This window comes from Panthera leo, chromosome D1, assembly GCF_018350215.1.
Source record: "Panthera leo isolate Ple1 chromosome D1, P.leo_Ple1_pat1.1, whole genome shotgun sequence".
In the NCBI taxonomy this organism is placed as follows: Eukaryota; Metazoa; Chordata; class Mammalia; order Carnivora; family Felidae; genus Panthera; species Panthera leo.
In genome coordinates this window covers 88,228,094-88,244,676 of record NC_056688.1, presented here as the reverse complement: position 1 = coordinate 88,244,676, position 16,583 = coordinate 88,228,094, and positions in this window count along the sequence as shown.

Genomic DNA, 16,583 nt, shown 5'->3' with positions numbered 1-16,583 from the left:
ATTGGCAAAGATGAAGTCAAGCTTTCGCTTTTTGCAGATGACATGATATTATACATGGAAAATCCGACAGACTCCACCAAAAGTCTGCTAGAACTGATACATGAATTCAGCAAAGTTGCAGGATACAAAATCAATGTGCAGAAATCAGTTGCATTCTTATACACTAACAATGAAGCAACAGAAAGACAAATGAAGAAACTGATCCCATTCACAATTGCACCAAGAAGCATAAAATACCTAGGAATAAATCTAACCAAAGATGTAAAAGATCTGTATGCTGAAAACTATAGAAAGCTTATGCAGGTAATTGAAGAAGATATAAAGAAATGGAAAGACATTCCCTGCTCATGGATTGGGAGAATAAATATTGTCAAAATGTCAATACTACCCAAAGCTATCTACACATTCAATGCAATCCCAATCAAAATTGCACCAGCATTCTTCTCGAAACTAGAACAAGCAATCCTAAAATTCATATGGAACCACAAAAGGCCCCGAATAGCCAAAGTAATTTTGAAGAAGAAGACCAAAGCAGGAGGCATCACAATCCCAGACTTTAGCCTCTACTACAAAGCTGTCATCATCAAGACAGCATGGTATTGGCATAAAAACAGACACATAGACCAATGGAATAGAATAGAAACCCCAGAACTAGACCCACAAACGTATGGCCAACTCATCTTTGACAAAGCAGGAAAGAACATCCAATGGAAAAAAGACAGTCTCTTTAACAAATGGTGCTGGGAGAACTGGACAGCAACATGCAGAAGGTTGAAACTAGACCACTTTCTCACACCATTCACAAAAATAAACTCAAAATGGATAAAGGACCTGAATGTGAGACAGGAAACCATCAAAACCTTAGAGGAGAAAGCAGGAAAAGACCTCTCTGACCTCAGCCGTAGCAATCTCTTACTCGGCACATCCCCAAAGGCAAGGGAATTAAAAGCAAAAGTGAATTACTGGGACCTTATGAAGATAAAAAGCTTCTGCACAGCAAAGGAAACAACCAACAAAACTAAAAGGCAACCAACGGAATGGGAAAAGATATTTGCAAATGACACATCGGACAAAGGGCTAGTATCCAAAATCTATAAAGAGCTCATCAAACTCCACACCCGAAAAACAAATAACCCAGTGAAGAAATGGGCAGAAAACATGAATAGACACTTCTCTAAAGAAGACATCCGGATGGCCAACAGGCACATGAAAAGATGTTCAACGTCGCTCCTTATCAGGGAAATACAAATCAAAACCACACTCAGATACCACCTCACGCCAGTCAGAGTGGCCAAAATGAAGAAATCAGGAGACTATAGATGCTGGAGAGGATGTGGAGAAACGGGAACCCTCTTGCACTGTTGGTGGGAATGCAAATTGGTGCAGCCGCTCTGGAAAGCAGTGTGGAGGTTCCTCAGAAAATTAAAAATAGACCTACCCTATGACCCAGCAATAGCACTGCTAGGAATTTATCCAAGGGATACAGGAGTACTGATGCATAGGGGCACCTGTACCCCAATGTTTATAGCGGCACTCTCAACAATAGCCAAATTATGGAAAGAGCCTAAATGTCCATCAACTGATGAATGGATAAAGAAATTGTGGTTTATATACACAATGGAATACTACGTGGCAATGAGAAAAAATGAAATATGGCCTTTTGTAGCAACATGGATGGAACTGGAGAGTGTGATGCTAAGTGAAATAAGCCATACAGAGAAAGACAGATACCATATGGTTTCACTCTTATGTGGATCCTGAGAAACATAACAGAAACCCATGGGGGAGGGGAAGGAAAAAAAAAAAAAAAAAAGAGGTTAGAGTGGGAGAGAGCCAAAGCATAAGAGACTGTTAAAAACTGAGAACAAACTGAGGGTTGATGGGGGGTGGGAGGGAGGGCAGGGTGGGTGATGGGTATTGAGGAGGGCACCTTTTGGGATGAGCACTGGGTGTTATATGGAAACCAATTTGACAGTAAATTTCATATATTAAAAAATAAAAAAAAATTAAAAAAAAATTAAAAAAAAAAAAAAGACTCACTTTCCACCAGGCAAGAGATTCCATTGACGTGTATTATCATTTATATGAAACTCCTGCTCTAGGATATGTGGAAATAAGCAGATTCAATTCTGAGACACTGTGACATGAAGCTAAATTCTTCATATGGTGTCAAGTGTCAAAAAGCAATTGCTTCGTGCAATCTGAAAGCAAAAGTCTATTTCCTTTCTCAAAATATAAAACTGTAAAATATAGTATGCAATATATGCATTATATGTTATTGTCTAGCTTACTTTCCACCAGCTGTTGTTCAAATTTTGCCCCATTTATCCTTCCTAGTCTTCCATCTTTGTCCCCTGCCTTATCTTTCTCTCATTCTACTTAGTGAGCACTAGCTTAATTCTCTGGAACCTTGCGCTGGGATTACATCTTTCCTGGTTCTGTCCCACCCAATATTCCAAATACCAGTGAATAGCTGTCACTAATACTTTCCTCCTCCCTGGCCTCTGACATTTCAACTACTTGATGGGTGAATTATAGGTGATTCACTAATAAAATTTTCAAAGGGTACATTTCTTTCACTGAATGCCCTTTTGATATCTGCCTCCTCAAAGTACAGAAGGCACATTGCTCAGCTTCTGGGCCTGAAGTTTACTACGTTACCTTCTCAGGAAGGTCTTCTTCATCACCTCTCTTAGGTTACAGCCTCCTGCAGGGTTCGCCATCATACCTTCCCTGCTTTATATTTTCCCCATGGTACTTCTTACCTTCTAACATACTATAGAACTGACTTAAGTTGTTTAACATATATTTTTGTCCACACTAGAATAGAAGCTTCATGAGGAAGGCGGGTTTTGTTTTGTTTTTGTTTATCAGCACTTGGAATTTTTCTGGCCCTCAGTAGGTGTTTGACCAACATTGATTAAATGAGTCAACAAATACATGAATTAAGGAGTGAACTAATAGTACCAGGATAAACCATATGACAAACAAGCAGAGTAGGTAACAGTTTGCCTTAAGGGATTTGATAAGATCCCTTGTTCAAATACATTGTACCCTCTTGTTTCATTTTCTTTTTTTTTTTTTTTTTGATTTTTTTTTAAACGTTTATTTATTTTTGAGACAGAGAGAGACAGAGAGAGACAGAGCATGAATGGGGGAAGGTCAGAGAGAGGGAGACACAGAATCTGAAACAGGCTCCGGGCTCTGAGCTGTCAGCACATGGGCCCGATGCGGGGTTCGAACTCACAGACTGCGAGATCGTGACCTGAGCCGAAGTCGGCGCTCAACCGACTGAGCCACCCAGGCGCCCCTCCTCTTGTTTCATTTTCAAAGATATTTTCCTTTAGGACATGAAAGCTTTCTCATATTTAGGAGTCCCCTTTGAGAAAAGAAATGTATTCCAACCATCATGAGCCTTCTGAATCGATGTGCCAAGAAGAACACGTCACTTCTGTGGCATTCCTACCAAAAATGCATAACCTGAGTCTAATCATGAGGAAACATCAGACAAACTCAAATTAAAGGACGTTCTATAAAATCATTGGTCTGCACTTTTTAAAATATAAAGAAAAAGAAAGATAAAGACTATCTCAATTTAAAGAAGACTCATGGATGCCAATTAAGTATAAAGTGTGTTCCTGGATTGGATCTGGAATGAGGGGAAAGGCTTAAAGAATATTATTGGGATAATTTATAAAATTTAATATAGACTATACATTTAATATGAATAATAACGCTGTATCAATGTTAAATTTCCTGGTACAATTTGATCTGTTAAATTCCTGCAATTTTAATATTATATCAAAGTAAACACTTACCAGAAAAAAAGGAAACACATTCCTAGGAGGGGTTTTATATAAATATTTCCTCAGGTAATACCTTAATTATAAGTTATATAGTAATTGACAGAGACCCAGAATGGGGCCCCACATTGAACTCCACACTGATGGTGCACAGCCTGCTTGGGATTCTCTCTCTCTCTCTCTCTCTCTCTCTCTCTCTCTCTCTCCCCCCCTCTCCCGCTCACACTCACATGTGCCTCCACCTTTCTCTCTCAAAATAAATAGATAAACTTAAAATAGATAAACTCAAAAATAAACATTTAAAAAAATTAAAAAAAAACAACAACAACAAATTTTACCTATGCCACAGTTTTGCCTTGGACCAGTGACTTTTTTGTGTGAACAATTTAAGATACAAAGACCTAAGTTCAAAAGTAAGAAGATATAAACACAAACAGTCAGACTACCTCGAGAAATGACCATATGATTTTCTTACTTCTTATATACCTTATGAGATATGACGTATTAGTACTTATAAAACCCCGAGATCATCCAACAAAACAGACTGTAAGGTTACCTTATATTATTATCCTGAGGTAAGGAATTACTTGCCAGTGAACATTTGTTTTTGGCTTTTTTATTGCTGTATAATTAGTTGATACTAGTTTAGTAAATATCAGCTGTTATCTTCAAAACGGGCCCTGATTTTATGGCTGCTTTGGTGGTGTTTGGAACACACTGCTGTGTGATCACACTGTCAGGTTTAGAGATTATACTGTTTATTGTTCCATTGACAGGAACCCTGACAACACAAGTCCTGATGTCTGAAGTTAATTAAGTGTGGATGTCTCACCCTACTATAACAATATACATTCCTTAAACAGTCTAATCTCTGATATCCAAGGGTCTATAGTAAAGATCAATCATAAAGTAAATCTTGAGCAAAGGAAAGTATCATGATCTTGGAAAGGGGTTGAGGCAGCTGAAGCTTACAACAAACAGAAGGTGCCAAAACTATCAGTCACCAAGACTCCCCCTCATGCCACAACCAACCCCACAGGGAGCATCACAGTTGAAAGAAAGATCTAGCAGTGGCTAACCACAGGCTGCATGGACAGGGAATTCAACATCGACCAGGGACAGAAACATCGCATTGGGCTGGGGACAGAGGAGGTATGCAGTTTGCACCAGGGAAAGTATATACCCTTCTTACATCACATTGTCTCATGTTATTATTACTCTTTGTCCCTTCCAAACATACCAACACAAAAGTCCCATGTCCTAAAAATGGGGAAAAAAAATTATTTGTAACTGTCAGAAATATTACATAACATGAAACACAGCAGTCTATGAAATCAGCCACATAAATTATGAAACCAAAGCAAAAGTTCTAGTTGTTCTGTGCCAGTGTTTAAAAGAAAGGGGTAAGAAAGGCATATTTGTGAAGAAAGAAACTAAAAAGCAGAAAATATTGTGTGCTCAGACATGTGAAGAGCCCTATCTACACCATGTTAGATTATCCAAACTCTCCATTCCCAACCATTTTAGCCACCCTTTACATGTGTTTATGACTATAGGGAATGAAAAGCAGATCAAAACATTGTCCCTACAGCCCATATTTGTAGCAAACACTCCTTCCCTTCAAAACACTAGAAATTTGTGGATGTGGGGCCAGGAAGGCTGAATCATAATTAAATGCGGATATGCTATTATTTAATACTGTTGTGAATCTAAAAGAAATGATGACCAAGCGGTCAAAGCTAGTGCCTCCCTGAGAGCCCAAGCCACAGTTAGACTGAGGGCAGATGTAGCTGTGGGAACCTGGCTGGAAAGGAAGGCTTAGAAGGAACTAAATTGATAAGGGTGAGTTGATGGAGATTAAATAGTCTGTCCTCATCAGAGAAAAAATAAAGGAAGGAAGGACGGAGGGTGGGGAAGAGAGAGGAGAGAGAAAGGAAGGAGGGAAGGAGGAAGAAAGAAAGAAAGAAAGAAAGAAAGAAAGAAAGAAAGAAAGAAAGAAAGAAAGAAAAAGAAAATAAACAGCAATCAAGACTCAACTTGGGTGGCTCAGTCAGTTGAGTGTCCAACTCTTGGTTTCAGCTCAGGTCATGATCTCACAGTTCATGAGTTCGAGCCCCACATTGAACTCCACACTGATGGTGCACAGCCTGCTTGGGATTTTCTCTCTCTCTCTCTCTCTCTCTCTCTCTCTCTCTCTCTCCCCTCTCCCGCTCACACTCACATGTGCCTCCACCTTTCTCTCTCAAAATAAATAGATAAACTTAAAAAAAAAAAAGACAACCTGGAAATGCTAAGGAAAGTACCATTTGCCCAGAATAAAAAGATGGAATTTGTTCCAGTGAAGTCCAGAGAATGGTGGCTAATGAAGGGATCAAAATGGAGAGGTGGAAGAATCAAAGCCTGGCTACAAGAGACCTTTCCACTTAGAAAACTTGCCTAGGAGACAGCAAAGAGGAACATTGGTCCTCAGCAGCTGCACTTTGAGTGCCCGGGGCATGCCTGACCTCAAAGAATCTAACTGAAAACTATTTACTGACCAATGAACCATAGGTTCTGTTTAACCAGCATACAGGTCTATGGACTTGTTCTTTCTCCTCCAAGTGCTAGTTTCCAATCCTTGATTTGGAGCAGTGAACAACTCCTGACTTTTTCCCCTTGGCAAAACTGGTCAGTGAATTTCTTCTCTAAAGTGTGTTCTGTTGCCTAGTGAGTTAAGAAATACTTGACTTTTTTTTTTAAGCACTGGGGATCCCCCCCACCCCGCCCCGCCAGAGGAACATGAACAAGAAAGATAAGGGATGATGTGTAAATTAGCTAAAGGTAACTCTAGTCCTCCAAAGCCTTATGCAACCAGGTGAAGTTTGGAAAGAACCAGCTCATGTTTCCTAGTCCCGGGTATGGGGGCAGGGCCACCGAACAGATGCAGAGAGAAGAGAATGGCTAGGTAGGTGTAGTCTTTGTGAATGCAGTTCTTGTGTCCTCGCCACCACTGCTCGTCCTTCACTTCTACCCCCAATGCCTGTGGTTTTCCTCTTTACAACAACAGTGGAAAACTGGAAACCCCTCCCTTCCTGCTGGGGGTGTCAACACAGCTTTTCTCTTGCAGCTCAGATCACTGCTGCCAATGGCACCACCATATAATGGCACCGCTTCCAAGTGGACCCTATCGCATTTACTATGGCCACTGCCACCCCCTCTTGTTTGATTGCCATGCCCTCCAACAATCTTTTGCTGCTCAGCCAAGTACTTCCCCTGACCCCTGCTAATGTGCCCACCACATAGGGAGACCAACATCCCAGTTTTGTCTAGGACCAAGGTGTTTCCAGGGACGTAAGACTTTCAGTGCTAAAACAAGAAAGTCCCAGGCAAACCAGAATAGATCGGCATCCTGCCACCATAGTGTCCACAACTGCCACTGCCACTGACTTGTATCTTAGCATATGAGATGGAAACAGTGGAATCAGGAGCAGTCCTAAGAAAAACTACTGGGGTAGCTTTTTCCTCTGCCTTCAGGACCCTGCTGGGTCCCCTGGAAAAACTCACACACCTCCATTTCCCTGGATGGAACTATGTGGCCCTAGAAGATGTACTTCCTCTCTGCAGTCCATCCTCTGTGACAGTTCTCTGTCCATCCTGCTCTTTCCAATGCCATTATCTTTGGGGAAGACCTACACTCACAACCAGAGCGACAGGGCCTGTACTTATAATGATATGTGTGCAGCGAGATACCACATAGAATTCTTTTTTTTTTTTTTCCACTTTAAAATCTGCTAATATGTTATATTAAAGGTTAAAGGGTAGGGATACTTCCAGATAAGTGTACTTTCAGGTATTTTAAAAAAGAAAACAAACTGAAATATTTCGAGGAGAAATTTCTTAATGTCACCAAAAACTAAAAAAAAAAAAAAAAAATCAAAATGGAAATTAATTTGCTGGCTTTTATAAAAGCCACATACGTTTATTTCAAGTGCTTTAGAAAACAGAGAAAATCATATAAACTTAACCAAAAATATCATCCCAAATCCCACCACTCCAAGATAACCACTGTTAATATTTTGATCAATTAGATAAAATTAATATTGTATATGTCCTTCTAGTTTTATCTATGCATATCTATGTGCTTAGACATACAAGGCTTTAAATAAAAATGAAATCATATAATATATACATTATGTATAAATATGTGTATATACATTTTGTAAACAATAGTAATAAAATCAAACACCCGTGGACCCACCACTCAGCCTAAAAAAAACAAGATGACTAATATGAGTAAAGTCTTTTGTATATCCCTCCCTGACACTGTCCTCCCTCCCTCTTGCTTGCCTTTATAGTTCAGCCAAACACATATGTTCTATAAATATTTGGGAGGCGGGGTCTGCATGTTTTTAAACTTTATGTGAGTGCTGTCACACTGCATGCATCCTTTTGTAAACATGAAGCCTGCTGAAGCAGAGCCCCTCTGTAGGAGATAGGATGTGTGCGTGTGTCTCATAAAGAAATGCAGCAGGCAAAAGGAAAGTCTCCTTGCTGGAAGGCTAAGATGTGTCCTATCAAGAACTTAAGTTGAGGGCACTATTTGGGTGCCAGAGTTTCTGGACATGTCTAGTAGACTGGTAGCAAGGTCCAGCACAATCTCTTTGCAGGGGTCCTGAGAAACCTGTTACAGAACAATCCATCCCACAAGAAGAAAATCCCAGCATGAGCTACAGGATCCAGGAACAAAACCTGAATGATTTGGAATATAGCCCGGGAGCTGTGATACAGACTTTGAGTGCCAAGTTTAATTCCAGTGGTACCGCAAAATACGAGATTCTTCTTCTGTATTCTGTAACGCGCGAGAGCCCAAGCAATGCTGCTTTAGCATAGCACCAACAGACTGTGACATAAAGGGGAGAAAGCCATTCTTCCTCACTCTGCCAAGGTCAACCTTGGCCTCAGGAGGGCCCAAGACGCACAGCAGGAGGACACGGTGAAGCCAGTGGCACCACCAGAAACACAGAGAGCTTCCCTAGCGCCCAGCGAAGTGAAGTAGCGGCATGCCTGGCTGTCAGCTCAAATATCATCTCAATGTATGGGGCCACTCTACTGGAATACTCAGACTATTTTTTTTAATATAGTTTATTGTCAAGTTGGCTAACAGGCAGTGTACACAGTGCACTTTTAATACTCAAAATATTTGAAAGAAAAGTTGGTAGAGGTTTGGCCTTCCTGTGTCCGAGAAGCTAGTGAACTTAGGGTATCGATGCTAACGTGCCTTCACTCTCATCCTCAGGCTGGTGAGGTCTGAGGAAATTTCAAGTTACAACATCTACGTGTCAGAAGGTAACCCAGGGTGGAAGTATAGACTGCATGGGGAATGCAGGGATAATTCCATTTGTCTGGAACTTAGGGTCTGTGGGAGTTACTGGAGGATGAACCTGGAAAACTAGGCTTCTCTCAAGTTCTTTGGGACCTGGCAGGCCAGGCTAGGGGATGTGGACTTCTAAGACTAATTCAGTCCTGCTGAAAATGTATTAACACATAGTGGCATGCCCAGCACTGCGTTTTAGGAAAATTAATTTGCCAGCAAGATAAAAAGAGATAATAAAATGGAAAGAGTGAAAATCAGAAAAGCAGAAGACCGCTAGAAGAGTCCAGATAAATTGAAGTAACAGCAGTGGCTGTGGGGCAGATTCTAGAGCACCTGTGAAGTAGAATTGATGAGGACTGGGCTCTATATCCGATACTCATTAAATGATGTTTGCGAATCACAATATACTATGCAACTTTAATATACCTTAAGCTTTCCGAAGTTTAACTCCATTGAAAGTGAAGCCACAATGACACCAAGAAAAAATGCCACTATGGAATTTTCAGTGTTGTCATAACTATAATACAAAAACTCTAAAAGATAAACACATTCTTTACATATAGCCTGTATTTTCCCCTTCCTATTCATTTAAAAGAAAAAATGTCCTAGAAGGAGAGACAGGAAATTTCATTTTCCAGACCTTCAGATTGCTAGCCTGGTCAGGTGAAGAGAAGTCTGAAAATTATGTGTGCTTTATTCTAAAGAATCTGAGAAGCAAGACTTCAAGTGTCATTTCTCCATCCAGATTGTGCGTGTTGGGGATTTGAGTGAGATTTCAGGTGGGTCCCTGATCACATGCCAACCAGACATCTGCCGTCAGAACTGCTGTCCCACAGTGCCACAGGAAAGGAGACTGTTTTATGTGCTGGCCGTGAGACCTGTGACCCTGCAAGTAGGCTTGTGAGGAGCATGCTTAGCATTTTCCTGACATAGAGCCATGATTGGGCTCTGTTTTGAGATGGTGGTGTCCCCAGTTTAGAGAAAACAGATTTAGACACTGATTGGTTTATTCTAAGTGATTGATTCCAACAGAGACGAAGAAAGTGGCCTCTCCAGTAACTACCCCATTCCAGCTCATTTCTTGTTGGAATACAACCACCAAATGGTAACCAAATGGCTGATGCCTGCTCGCCGATCCAGCGCCCCTCTAACCTGTGTCTCAGGATTGCCCTGTGTGAGTATAAAGAGCATGTGGCAAGGTGGAGGAGGGGAGAACTTTCTCTTCTTCCTTCTTGGAACTTTAAGAGTAATAAATTTATACTTTAGTCAAGAGGGGTTTTTTGTTTTTTGGGGTTTTTTTTGGTATGCTTACTTTTGTTTCTAGAAGAACAATACGTGCCACATGTGCTTTTTATAAGAGAGGATGCAGCAAAATAAAAATGTACAAAAAGTGAGAGTCTTTCCCCCTCATGACCCAAACTCTCTCTCTCCCTGTCGACCTCTCCATCGTTCTCTCTCTCATCCTATGGTACTTACTGAGCTGAAAATTGCTTATATCACTCAAAAATACCTTAGAGCTGTGCTTTCAGGTTAATAGGTACAACTACACCTGTTCTTTTTGATCCCCACATAACAGTCTATAGGATGTGCATACCACAACGTATTTAACCATTCCCCTAGTGACAGACATTAGGTAGTCTCCAGTGTTGATTTTTATAAACAATACTATCATAAATATGTCCTCGACTGTACAATTTTGTGTGCTTTGAGAAGTCTTCCTGTAGGATACATTCTTAGAAGTTGAATTACAAAACTCCTGTCTCCTATGCATAACCCTCCCACACTGGCCAAATAGCCGTCATACCAGCCTTCAGAACCAGGCACCCACTGTCTCTCTCCTCCACTCACATCCACTTCCAGCTTTCATCTACACGCTGCCACTAGCTGGTCTCACTGGAGGCAGCTGGTTTCACAGGCCACTCATTTTATGCCCAGGGGATCTGGCCACGCAAAAAGAAGCAAGAATTAGTGTCATAAATACAAAACAAGCTTTCAAAATGTCACCTGAAAAAGAGGCTACTGAGAAATGATGGATAAGAAAGTGGGTATTCTGAGGTCATGAAATAGACAAAACGTCTTCCCAGAGTCCCCATCAGTTCTCAGTTTTGACTCCTCATCTCCTTGCTTTGAATGCTCACGGATGGGTAGGAAGAATTTCTAAATATTTTGGTAGATTCTCTTTTCTCACTAATAGCTCCTTCATTAGGCAACTTGTGCCAGGAGAAGCAGATGGGTTGGTGCAGACGGTTGGTGACACACGTCTCTAGGCTCTTTTTCACAGCACATACCATTTAACCCTTGCAACCATCCTGTGAGGAGTAGGTGCTGTGACGGGGCTCGGCAATGGTAAGGTGACTTACAAGGCTAATAAGGCCCTTGGCTCTGAGCCAGGTCATCCTGACACCAAAGCCCACATTCTTGTCACTATCTGAGAAACTTGTCATAGTCTTACTCCAGACCATTTCCAGATAGGTGGTTTGTCAGTCTCCTTTTACAGGCACACCTCCTCCCTAGAATAAGGAAGGAATCCAAAGAGAGAAAAGTGTTGTTTCTTCGGAGTTGGACTCACGGTCTATTGTTTGCATTGGTTTCTTGAATTTATTTGCGGTATTTGTGTCTTCCAACCTTAAGTAAAATTTCAATAAGCAATAGAAAATCTTCCATTGAAATTGGCCCATGGAAAAGCAGAGAGTGAGTAAGATATAGCTTTGTCTCTGAAAGTCCTTTACTCCTAACAGCATGTGATAGAACAGGAAGGCAGAACCTAAGTTTAACTGAGGACTGAGAGATTGGCAAAGTGCCATCCAATTTTTAGGAAAAAGAATTTCTCAGGCTGGATCATAGAGTTGAAAACTGACTAATCTTTGGTTACTTGACCTTGGAGTTAAGCAAATGGAAATAGATTGAAAACATATTTTTTTTAAGGGATGTGTATTTCCAGGGGTGCCTGAGTGGTTCAGTTGGTTAAGCATCTGACTCTTGAATTTGGCTCAGGCCATGCTCTTGCATTCATGAGTTTGAGTCCCACATCGGTCTCTGTGCTGATAGCACAATAAATAAATAAACGCTTAAAGAAGAGATGTGTATTTCCAGAGAAATTCACGCCTAGCAAACAATAAGAGCCTGTGATTACTTAACCATTAAGGCAATCCACAGACTCTTAAACCCATGAGATATGAAATTATCTTGTCATTGATAAAGCCCCTCTGTGAGCTTTCTCTCCAAAGCCCCATTTATTTTTTATTTATTATTTTCAATTTATTATTATTTTTAATTCCAGTATAATTAATGTATGGTGTTATATTAGTTTTAGGTGTAAAATACAGTGATTCAACAATTCTGTACCTTAGCGCTCATCACGGTATATGTACCCTTAATCCCCTTTATTTCATCTATCCCCTGACCCACCTCCCTCTAGAAACCACCAGTTTCTTCTCTATATTTGAGTATTTTTTGGTCTTTTTTTGTTGTTCATTTGTTTTGCTTCTTAAATTTCACATATGAGTGAAATCATATGGTATTTGTCTTTCTCTGACTGACTTATTTCACTTAGCATTTACCCTCTAGACCCATCCATGTTGTTGCAAGTGACAAGATTTTATTCATTCTTTCTTATGGCTGAGTAATATCCCAATATACAAGTAATATTTCACATCTTCTGTATCTATTCATCTATCAATGGACACTTGGGTTCCTTACATATTCAGCTATTGTAAATAACGCTGCAATAAACATAGTGGCGCATATACCTTTTCAAATTAGTGTTTTTGTATTCTATGAGTAAATACCCAGTAGTGGAATGACTGGATCATGTGGTAATTCTATTTTTAATTTTTTGAGGGACCTCCATACTGTTTTCTACAGTGGCTGCATTCCCACCAACATTGCACAAGGGTTCTTTTTTCTCCACATCTTCACCAACACTTACTGTTTCTTGTGTTTTTTATTTTAGCCGTTCTGATAGGTATGAGCTGATATTTCATTGTGGTTTTGATTTGCATTTCTCTGCTGACAAGTGATGTTGAGCATCTTTTCATGTGTCTGTTAGCCATCCGTATGTCTTCTTTGGAGATATGTATGTTCATGGTTTCTGCCCATTTTTAAAATTGGTTTATTTGGCTTTTTTGTATTGAGTTGTATAAGTTCTTTATATATTTTAGATAATATCCCCTATGGGATATATCATTTGCAAACATTTTCTCCCAATCAGTAGGCTGTCTTTCTATTTTGTTGCTTGTTTCCTTTGCTGTGCAGAAGCTTTGGTTTGCTGTAGTCCCAGTAATTTATTTTTGCTTTTGTTTCCCTTGCCCCAGGAGATGTATCTAGGAAAATGTTGCTATAGCCAATGTCAAAGAAATTACCTCCTGTGCTCTCTTCCAGCATTTCTATGGTTTCAGATCTCACCTTTAGATCTTTAATCTATTTTGAGTTTATTTTTCTTTATGGTGTAAGAAAGTGGTCCAGTTTGATTGATTGATTGATTGATTGATTTGCATATAAGCTGTCCAGTCTTCCCAACACCATTTGTTGAAGAGACTGTCTTTTACCATTGCATATTCTTGCCTCCTTTGTTAAAGATTAATAATCATATAATCATGGGTTTATTTCTGGGCTCTCTATTCTGTTCCATTGATCTACGTGTCTGTTTTTGTGCTAGTACCATTCTGTTTTGACTACTGCAGCTTTGTAGTATATCTTGAAATCTGTAAAAGAAAGAGAGGAAGAGAAGGGAAGGGAAGGGAAGGGAAGGGAAGGGAAGGGAAGGGAAGGGAAGGGAAGGGAGAGAATTTGAATGTCTCTTATTTCTTTTTCTTGTCTGATTGTTGTATTTAGGGCTTCCAGTGCCATGTTGAACAAAAATGATGAGCGAGGACATCCTTGTCTTATTCCTGATCTTAGGGGGAAAGCTTTAAGTTTTTCACCATTGAGGATAATGTTAGTAGTGGGTTTTTCTATATGTCCTTTATTATGTTGATAATAAACCTAAACCTATGTTGAGGATTTTTATCATGAGTGGATGTTGTACTTTGTCAAATGCTTTTTTTGCATTTATTGAAATAATCATTCGTTTTTATCCTTTCTCTTGTTGATGTGATGTATCACACTGATTGATTTGCAAATACTGAGCCACGGTTACATCCCAGAAATAAATCCCACTTGATCATGGCAAATGATTTTTCTTAATGTATTGTTGGATTTGGTTTGCTAATATTTTGTTGGGGATTTCTGCATATATGTTCTTTGGAGATTTTGCCCTCCAATGAACATATATTCAAAGATATAGTTCTCTTTTTTTGTAGTGTCTTACCTGGTTTGGTATCAGAGTAATGCTGACTTCATAGATTGAATTTGTAAGCTTTCCTTCTTCTTCTATTCTTTGGAATAGTGTGAGAAGAATAGGTATTAACTATTCTTTAAATATTTGGTAGAATTCACCTGTGAAGCCATCTGGTCTTGGACTTTTGTTTGTTGAGAGTTTTTTGATTACTGATTCAATTTCATTGCTGGTAATCAGTATATTCAATCTTTCTATTTTTTCCTGATTCAGTTTTGGGAGATTATAGGTTTGTAGGAATTTATCCATTTTTCTTCTACATTGTCCAACATGTTGGTGTATAATTTTTCATAATATTCTCTTCTAATCCTTTCTATTTCTGAGTTGTCAGTGGTTATTTCTCCTCTTTCATCTCTGACTTTGTTTGAATCCTCTCTCTTGTTCTTTTTGATGAGTCTGGCTAAAGGTTTTTCAATTTTATTGATCTTTTCAAAAAACCAGCTCCTCGTTTCATTGATCTGTTCTATTGTGGGTTTTTTTTTTTTTTGTTTTTTTTTTTAGTTTCTATTTCATTTATTTATGCTCTAATATTTATCATTTTATTCCTTCTACTGGTTTGGGGTTTTGTTTGTTCTTCTTTTTCTAGCTCCTTTAGGTGTAAGGTTTGGTTGTTTATTTGAGATTTTTCTTGTCTCTTGAGGTAGAGGCCTGTATGTACTAACTTCCCTCTTACAACAGCTTTTGCTGCATCCCAAAGATTTTGGGTGGTTGTGTTTTCATTTTTGTTTGTCTCCATGTATTTTTCTATTTCTTCTTTGATTTATCAGTTGATTTACTCATTGTTTATTAGAATGTTATTGAACCTCCATATATTCATGTTCTTCCCAGATTTTTTCTTGTGCTTGATTTTTAGTTTCAAAGCATTGTGGTCAGAAAAGATGCCTGATATGACTTTGATCTTTTTTAATTTGTTGAAATTAGTTTTGTTTCCTAACATGGATATACAGGCAGTCCTTACTTTGCACAGTGTAGTGTTAACCAAACTCATGCACATCAGAACTGTGTCTTCACTTTGCATCGTTCTGTGATCCTTGAAGACACAGCTAGATATGCAAAAATTTCCTAACATGGTACTGTGCAAAGCAAGGATGACCTGTATCCTAGGCTGGACAAAGTCAAAAAAAGAATTAATAAGTATTGGAAGCTAGTACAAGAATTCACTGATAGTGTAACACAGACCAATAAAGATATTAAAATATGATGGGAAAACTAAGAGAAATGAAGGCTAGATTAAAGGGCTCTATTACACATTTCTTAAGCTCTAGAAGAATACAATGGAACAGAGATAATGGAAAAGGGTCAGAACTGAAGAAAAATGTTAACTTTCAAATTTTTTAAACAGTGCATATTAAGCGGTGAGAGAGGAAGAGGTATGGGGACGATTGCAAGAAACAACAAATAAAGCCTGTGAGAGAGACTCCAGGAACCCCATCAGAGAACCTAATGTGTGTTGCCTCAAGTTAAGGGACACAAAGCACAGATCCATAACTCATGTGTGGGAAAGCAGCCTGCAGCAACAGAGTAGAGGTTGTGTGTGGGAAGTAACATACTCACCTCCAACCACGGAACAGACTGCATGAATGCTAGGGAATGGACAGGAATCTGGAACAGCTACATCAATGGAGTAACATTCAAAGGGATCTGGAAGGGAAGCCCCTGAAGAACATATAAAAGTGCCCAAGGGAGAGAGATCTGCATTTAAATGTCTTCCAGGTCCAGAATGCCCAAGGAGATCTTAAAAAAATACTGGCCAAGAAACACCTTTCTGATTCCCATGACCTTTTGTCTTCATCTTGCTTCAACACAGATGGGGTTAGTAGAACAACTAGGGGATAGAGGAGGAAGAAAGAGAGAAGAAATTCATATGTCTCTTTCCCAGATGGTATATTCTTCTCTGCAGTAGGCCCTAGGTGGGAGAAGAAAGAAAACTTAAATACCACACTGAGACTGAATTTGCAACTAAAAGTGACCATGACATTTTATTATCTGTAACTATTGACTATGCAAGTTTTCATCCAGGAGTAGGGAAGGACTACCCCTAGATTTAAAAAAATAAAAATAAAGTTGCTTTTACTATTAGACCCTGGTTCAT